The sequence below is a fragment of the Cupressus sempervirens genome, chromosome 5, assembly GCF_028749045.1.
Source record: "Cupressus sempervirens isolate cs-2001-9-10 chromosome 5, ASM2874904v1, whole genome shotgun sequence".
In the NCBI taxonomy this organism is placed as follows: Eukaryota; Viridiplantae; Streptophyta; class Pinopsida; order Cupressales; family Cupressaceae; genus Cupressus; species Cupressus sempervirens.
The window spans coordinates 690,416,445-690,424,719 of NC_143122.1; the positions used below are offsets into that span (position 1 = coordinate 690,416,445).

Here is an 8,275-nt window from a genome sequence, read left to right on the forward strand (position 1 = left end):
TTCTTTTGTGTAAATGCCATAATCATGAGGCCCATTCTCTTGTAGAAGCCTCTATCACAATGATATTACCACTAAACCATGCAGAGGATTTTGAAGTGGTTCCCAACCTTGAAAAACTCTTATAAGCAATGGAAATGTAAATGTAGATGCAATACAAGAAAAATTGAACAACTTGTAGTCCCCCTGATATTTCAACTATATATTCTCAAAGACACTTGCAAGTGATTCCAATATCATAGTACCTACCATAAAAAAAAAATTTGATTCTATCTAGTGCTCCCATAATATCCTCTATGTTCTTTACCTATTGTTTCTATTGTGAAGTCTCGTTCTAAAGTTGCTCCTTCTCCTTCTAGTATATTGCCATAGACTACTCTCTAGTGCCTTAAATTTTGATCAAACTTCTGAATATCTACCTCTACCATATCTAAAATCAACTTCACATTGTGTTGTAACTCTAGCATAGGTATTTGATCCTCGATAGCTTTTATTTCAGCATTCAAGTTTTCAAGATTGGTGAACACCCTCACTTGCTAAACTCTCATGTCAAGCACTTTCTATTCTATTTCAACACCATGTTTTTTCTTCTGAGCTAATAGTTCTTCAAGTGCATTTTATTGTAAAACATTAATTTTGTTGAACAATTGTAAACTCTTAGAAAGTGCATTGTTGTTTTCTATTAGTATTGATGGGCTTCCCTTGAACATAATCAAAATGAAGAGGCATAAATGAAACAAAAATTATGAAATTTCCTTCATTGCATCCATATCTTCTCTTTATGTCCCTAAGCTAGCCAATAATGTCTATTGGTTCTCATTACCAACTAAGATCATTATTTCTTTCGCACTATCAAAACCTATCAATGGGAGAAAGACAATCCAAATAAGTAATCAATATGAAATGGGAGTTGTATTGATGTGGTAGATGAAGATATGTATGTTTGCATCTACATATGTATGTATATGTTTATACATGTGTGTGTGTGTCTGTGTGTGTCTGTGTGTACACACACACACACACACATATGTATGCACACATATGTGTGTCTATATATGTATGTATGTATGTATGTATACAGAGAGATCTTTTTTAAGGTTCTTATTACATCTTAGCACAACACAAAAATTAATACAATTGCATACATATTCTAGAATCCAAATAATAACAAAAAAACTCACTTAGCTCGTGCTAAGTGACTTACCTCAAGATTGTTAACAAAAATAATGCAGACTTGAAAAAATGGGAAGATTTTGCAAGAAATTTTATAAAAACATATCATAGAAAATATTTTTAGAAAGAAACAAGTCATAACCCAGTTAAATTGGTCTAGTTTCTGATTAGTTGGATTGATTACAAATTCATGTAGAACTATCATCAGATTAGGTACAATAAATGAACAATTAGTTGTTCCTAGCTAGTAGGATCAAATACAATTTTTCAAGGTGATAAAATTGTATATGCAGATGCATCACTTGCATGCCAGACATGAAGTACATTCCCTGATTTATAATGAATGGTTGGATATAAAGGCTCCATATGCTAGCCCAACAATGGAAGCCAAGGATGTAACCATGCATGTAGGTGATTCTTGGGAGCTGTGGGGTTAATCTTTCATCAACTTCAAAAAAATCAATCAAAGAAATCATTGAATGGTTTACTTCAACTAAAAATTTTTGAAGATGGTTCCAATCATTGAATCAATCACATGATGAATATAATAATGCTGCCAATTATTTTGGTTAATCAGTATTATAATAATGACTTGAAGCATATGGCTACTAGAGAATTAGTTCTCCTATGGCATCTTTTATTTAGAAATTTGAAGCATAAGGAATGCTTATTCTTAGTTATAGATGACTAACTTGATTTCATTCTCGTTTTCATTAATAAGTGTTGGGAGAATGATTGGAAGTATAGGACCTATTAAGATATTGGTAATGTCATCCTTGTCCTCCTCATTTTTGATAAGAAGCCAACCAAGTTTATCAACAAGAGCTCTATTAAACTATTAAACTCTCTAATGTTCATGATGCCCAAACCACCATTCCTTTTGAAACTACTATGAACATTATCCCATTAAACTAATACAATTCTAGCTTTGTCCTCTTTACTGGCCCAACGCAATTTATCATTTGTACTCTACGATAAATATTTCTTCAAAAAATACACCTATTTATTATAATCCATATTTTTATATAAAATAAGAAAAGTACATATTTAAATACCAAAATATATCTTTAGTTTTATTTGTTAAAGAGAAGAGTACCAATTTATGTTTGGGTAGATGTTGTTGGTGTTATGTTTGTATTGCTATGGTTTTTTCAAATATGCCTATTGCATTTTTTTGCATTGATTATTTATTGATGTAATTTTCTTACATGCATTGAATATTGTTGTTGTCATTTTAATGCATAATTTATTGGCTTGTATTATACATTTAAAATAAGTGAACATTCATAACTATGAATATATTTGTGAATCGATTTGGGAGGGGATATAATGAAGTTATGAATTGTTTGAGACACAAAAAGTTTAGGCATGCTAAGATTTGAACGCTTTGAGAAAAAAAAAAACTAGCCCCACACAATTTTTTTTTCAATAATTTAACATTTATAGTAAACATTGTCTATTAGAAGAATTTGAATTCTTGATGGAACACGGGCTTGACTTGAACTTATAACTTTTAATAAAGAAATTGAATTTAGAGATTAAATAGCTTGAGTTTAATCTATAATCAATATATATCAAGAAGAGAGGTGACAATTAGTTAGCTAATTAGGTACTTGAGATTATTTAGTTAATTTTCTTAATGAGTGAGTTGAAAGTTATTTAATTTGTGAAATTTTAACTAATTCAATCAGTTGGCTTGTTAAAAATGGGTACTTATAAAATATAATTTAATTATTTTTATTAATCAATTTATAATCACAATGAGATTAATTAAATAATAAAATACTATGTAACTAATTGATAAAATACTATATAATTAATTTAATTGTGTTAAAGTAATAGAGTTAAGAAAATAAATTATAAGTAGTGTTTTTATTTACTTTTTATTGTTGAATATTTGAATTTAGTAGCATCTAGATATCTACAACATGATACTCGTCATTATATCAAAAGTACTATAAATAACAGTAAAGATACACAACTCTTCCAATTTAAAGTTCAAAATTCTAGCACATATTATTAAATATGAAATTTATTATTAAATTTTTAATTTCATTATTTTATTTCTTTAAACAAATAACCAACAATTGGAAAAAGCACGACCTGAGCAAAATTATAATTCACAAAAACTTGTGTAAATGAATGCTTCTCTACAACTTGCACATAAACTTCAAATCTGAAGATGCTTCAACACTTCTTCAACCGTACGCAAACAGAACGAGAAAGTTAAAAAAGAAGCCCAGACCTACTTTTGTCAGCATGGATTCACAGCTCAACTTAAATTTCTTACATTTATTCAATACAATTTAAGACGTGTTGTGGTATTTAGATAGCAGCTTGTTTTATGACTTATATGAATCTTAATTTTGAAATAGTCTTTTATATATTTTTTAATCGAATTTAAATTCAACAATATCTAGATATTTAGAACATGACTAAATATTATATTAAATATCGATATCAAACGATGTAAAATCTAATTTTAAAACTCATTTATTTTTTTAATATTTGTGTAGTAAAGTTTACTTTGCGCTCTTATTCTCAACTGCTACATTTATATATACTTTGCACTTGTCCCACCACGCTCACCAAGAAGCATCAATGTTTTTTGTTCTTTCTTTCTGTTCGGATTAATCAATTTGAGATGGCTTCCACTTGTCGCTCAAGGGATGAACAATCTGCATCAACTTATGGTAGATGTCCTAATGTCAAACATACACTGGTTTCCTGCTGTGGTCCCCACTGGCTAGTCAGTGTGGAGATGTTTCTCCACTCTTACGAGGCGGTTTCCTGTGCAAATTACATGCAATCTCCACGGTTTGCGCTGAATTCCACTCTCCTCTCTCCACACTTTTATATATACTCTGCATTCTACCTCCTCATCGTCTCAACAAGGAGCTTTTCCTCATTTCTGTCTTTTGTTCTCTCTTCCTGTTCGGATTAATCAATTTAAGATGGCTTCTACTTCTCACTCAACGGCTCAGGAATCTGCATCTACATCTGGTAGATCTTATGATGTGTTTATTAATCATCGGGGTCCTGATGTCAAACACACACTAGCCGCCAAAATCTACAAAATGCTCACTTATGGCATGGGACTACGAGTTTTCCTGGATGATAAAGAATTCGAATTGGGAGATAACTTGCCTAGAGAGCTAGATGCAGCAATCAAGAGTTGTCCACTTCACATTGCTATATTTTCAGAAAACTACGCACAATCCCGCTGGTGTTTAGATGAGCTGACATTAATGCGCAGAACAGGCGCTAAGATTCTTCCCATTTTCTACCGTGTGAAGCCTGAAGACGTCCGCTATGCAAAAGGAACCTATGCTGCTGCTTTTGAGCAGCACAATGAGAAGGGTAGACACACCCCACAAAAGATTCGGGAGTGGAAAGATGCGCTCTTCAATGTTTCAAATAACATCGGTCACATTGTCAATAATGAGCGGTGCGAATCAGTTGTTTTACTTTTCCTCCTATTGTTTTGATCATAGCTAGATGTCTTTTTATTTTTTTTTCAGATAATGCTCAATTTTGAAATTTTATGTTAATTCTGTTTCATATGTTGTTGTAATATATGTTTAGAGACGAGGACATGCTTATGAAGAATATTACTTATTGCGTTAGGACGGAATTAAAAAAGTTACCATTGGTTGTAGCAGAACATGCCGTGGGGTTAGATGAAATTGTACAAGATTTTGAATTGACCGCACTTCAATCTGATCGAAGTTGTCACAAGAAACAAATAGTGGGGATATGGGGCATGGGTGGTTCTGGAAAGACCACTCTTGCTAAAAAGTTATACAATGATAGATATCCATCTATGGAGAGGGCTAGCCTTATATTAGATGTTAGAGATGCTGCTAACAAAAACTTGTTAATTGAGAAGCAAAAAAAGCTCTTGCAGGATCTTGGTTTCAAAAGTGTATCATTTGATAATATAGAAGAGGGAAAAGCAATTCTTGCAAGCAATTTGAAATCTATTCGGTCATTAATTATTTTAGATGATGTTGATCATGTTGATCAACTGAATGCTTTATTGCCTGGCCAAGGATCTGGAAGTTTGATTGGATCAGGTTCTTTGATCATTGTGACTACAAGAGAATTTGACATCCTTAGGTGTTGGAACATCTCCTCCTATAAAATGAAGCCACTGAGTGCAGTTCATGCCAAACAACTTTTCTGTTGGCATGCTTTCATACAACCATCTCCACTAGATGGATTTGAGGAACTTGTTGGTAAATTTTTAGAAGCTTGCTGTAGTTTGCTCTTGTCTCTTAAAGTTCTTGGAGGTCAGCTTTATGGAAACTTAAGCATAGAATCATGGAAAAGTCTTTTAGATAAGATCTCTAAGTTTGTAGACAAGGACATCAAAGATAGGCTGAGAATAAGTTATGATGCTTTAGATGATATAGAGAAGGATGCATTCTTGGATATCGCATGGTTTTTCATTGGAGAAAAAATGGATTTGGTAATTGAAGTATGGAATGGATTACGTAGTGGTGGTTTGTACATTTTGGAAAAGTTAAGAAATAAGTGTCTTGTTGACATAGAGGAGGAAAATTACATCAAAATGCATGATCACTTAAGAGATCTGGGAAAGGAGATTGCAAATAGAAAATCACCCTACCGCCTTTGGTCTTCCCAACAAAACATTATGATTTGTAATAAACAGGTAAAGTTTCCAATTTTTTAATTTTTTCATTCATCTATATAAAGAAGTTGATTGTTCTTTTTTTAAATTTATAATTTATTTTGATTGAAAATGAAAGAGAAATGGAAGGAATGATGCCCACCTTATGTCGAGGACTGAAAATTGTCTTGTTTAAACAAAGTTTAAACTGAAATAATATTTTATTGACTCACCAACTAATGGCAAATAAATCTTAATCTTCATGTTCATTTAACATTTTATTTTTATTTTGATGCAGAATAGAATAGGCATAGAGGAATAGTGACTAGTTAAAATTTGTTTCCTCTTCTAATTTTTACCTCTCATCAATGGCCAAGGAATCCTGTTTGTCTGATTGCTTTGTGGAGATGTAATATTCTCACAGTTGTTTACTTTGGTTCAGAATGGAATAGGCATTCGAGGAATAAAGGCCACCTATGCTGATCGGGAGTTTTGGGGTCGCTCATCGGACGCCAAACTTACGATAAACACAAGCAGAGGAGTTCAGACGCTGGTGCCTTCTACACTTGGACTCAGATATGTTGTTGCTCATGGTTGTAATCTAGATCATGTAATTAGAGGAGCATCAAGAGATTTGATCTGGCTTCGCTGCTCTGATACTGGGCTGAGAAATCTTCAGTCAATAAATGCATTGGAAAATCCGAGGGTTTTAGAGATTTGGGAACGGCCCTTTGGCAATCATTGCTTACAGGAGCTTTGGGTGGCTGAGTGCGATGTAAGTATCTTCCAGATATTTTAAATTTAAATTTCAATGTTTTTACAACAATTTTCGAATGTTCAGTTCATTTCGTCGATAATATGTTGCAGGCTCCTCTACAATTAAGAGTGTTGGTTATTTCTAATTGCGAAGCATTCCAACGGCTTCCAAGCTCAATAGGACGTCTGAAGCAATTGAAAAAAATAGTCGTGCAGGGGACTCGGTGTTTGACAAGTCTACCAGAAGAATTCTGCCAACTGCAATCCCTGGAGCACCTTGAAATAAAGGAATTCTGGAAGCTATCATCACTACCGGAGAGTATGGGCAATTTGAGGAACCTGCGGCATCTAAATCTGTTCGGGTGCACGCGATTGAAATCTTTACCAGATTCAATCAATCAATTGATTAATCTTGAAAGCCTGGAGATATCGGCTTGTAATTCAGTCACAAAGTTCGATCTTCGAGGCGGGTCCTCTAATTCTTCGTTGTTCAAGCTTAACACAATATATCTATCAAGCAACAGTAGCTTATTGAAGATATCTATACCCAAAGACTGTTGCCCCAGTCTTGAGACTCTGACAATTTATGGCAATAGCTCTCTGAGGGAGATAGAAGGGCTACCAAGTTCAGTCAGAAAACTGTTTATAAGTGGAAGCTCCAATTTGTCTGCGCTCCCCAGTTTTTCACAGTTAATTTCTCGCAGAGATTTGAATTGCAGAGAATTGGAGGTGCCGTGCGTAGAGAGTGTGGAGTGCATGGAAAGACTGAGGACAGTGCAAATCACAGCAATGAGGAAATCAGTTGATGAAGGTCGCATTCGGAGCCTCAAGGTAAATCAAATTTCTCAGAATTTTTAATTCTATTTACTTTTGGCGTGCCACTGAGGTTCTTTCGCTTGAATATTGATTTAGAATTTACTTGCAGAAAGGGCCTGGTGAAATAGTGATTTGCATGCGAGCGTCAATCGTGAACTCCTTTTCCTTTCCCTTTCTCTCTCTCGTTGACTCCTGCTCTCACGTGGAAATGGATAGGTATGGTTGCGGGCCTGAATTGGTAGTGAGGGAGAAGCCCAGCAATGGCCATGCGATTATTGTTTGTTTTCTTGTGTCAATTCCACGTTTGGGACTGCTTCGAATTAGATTCAATCAGTCAATTCCACGTTGGGGATCAGATTCAATCAGTCAATATCTCTTCGATGGGGAGGAAGTGGAGGTGGAGAGGGGGAAATGGGTGTGGATCGGTGTCTTCACACAACGTTCTCAACGGTATAGTCGGAAACGGGTAAAAATACGGACACATCATCCAACCGAGGGAGGCATAGTGGAGAAAGGATTCATTGCAACGGTAGAAGAGGATAGAGCTATCGAGGCTTTGCAGTGTATCTTGGAACTGATGGGAATGTGATTTTCGCTGCGTTGGTGTAGATAGGATTGACATTATCCTTCGTCTCATGTAGAAATGGGATATAATAAAACAATTTTTACACTCTGGTATATTTTTTTAACACAATGCATGGCAATTCATATCATTCGATTATAATGAATATTTTCTTGACATTTAATTTGATATGATTAGGTGGTATATTAATAGATAGATGTATGCATGATGTGAATAATAATAAAAATATATTCTTTGTATAATATTTATTAAAAATATGATTAATCAAGATGAAAAATTTTACATTTAAATTTATAATTTTGATAAATTTATTAAAA

The 8,275-nt window shown here is 33.9% G+C and overlaps 1 pseudogene across 1 annotated transcript; it reads left to right on the plus strand.

Annotated features, from left to right (window-relative positions):
- Window positions 1–4,069: 4,069 nt before the first annotated feature.
- On the plus strand, window positions 4,070–7,964 carry LOC149557835 (TMV resistance protein N-like; annotated as a pseudogene). The gene is made up of 5 exons (XR_016352416.1): window positions 4,070–4,618; window positions 4,756–5,837; window positions 6,163–6,578; window positions 6,671–7,390; window positions 7,485–7,964. The product of XR_016352416.1 is annotated as a TMV resistance protein N-like (transcript).
- The last annotated feature ends 311 nt before the right edge of the window (window positions 7,965–8,275 follow it).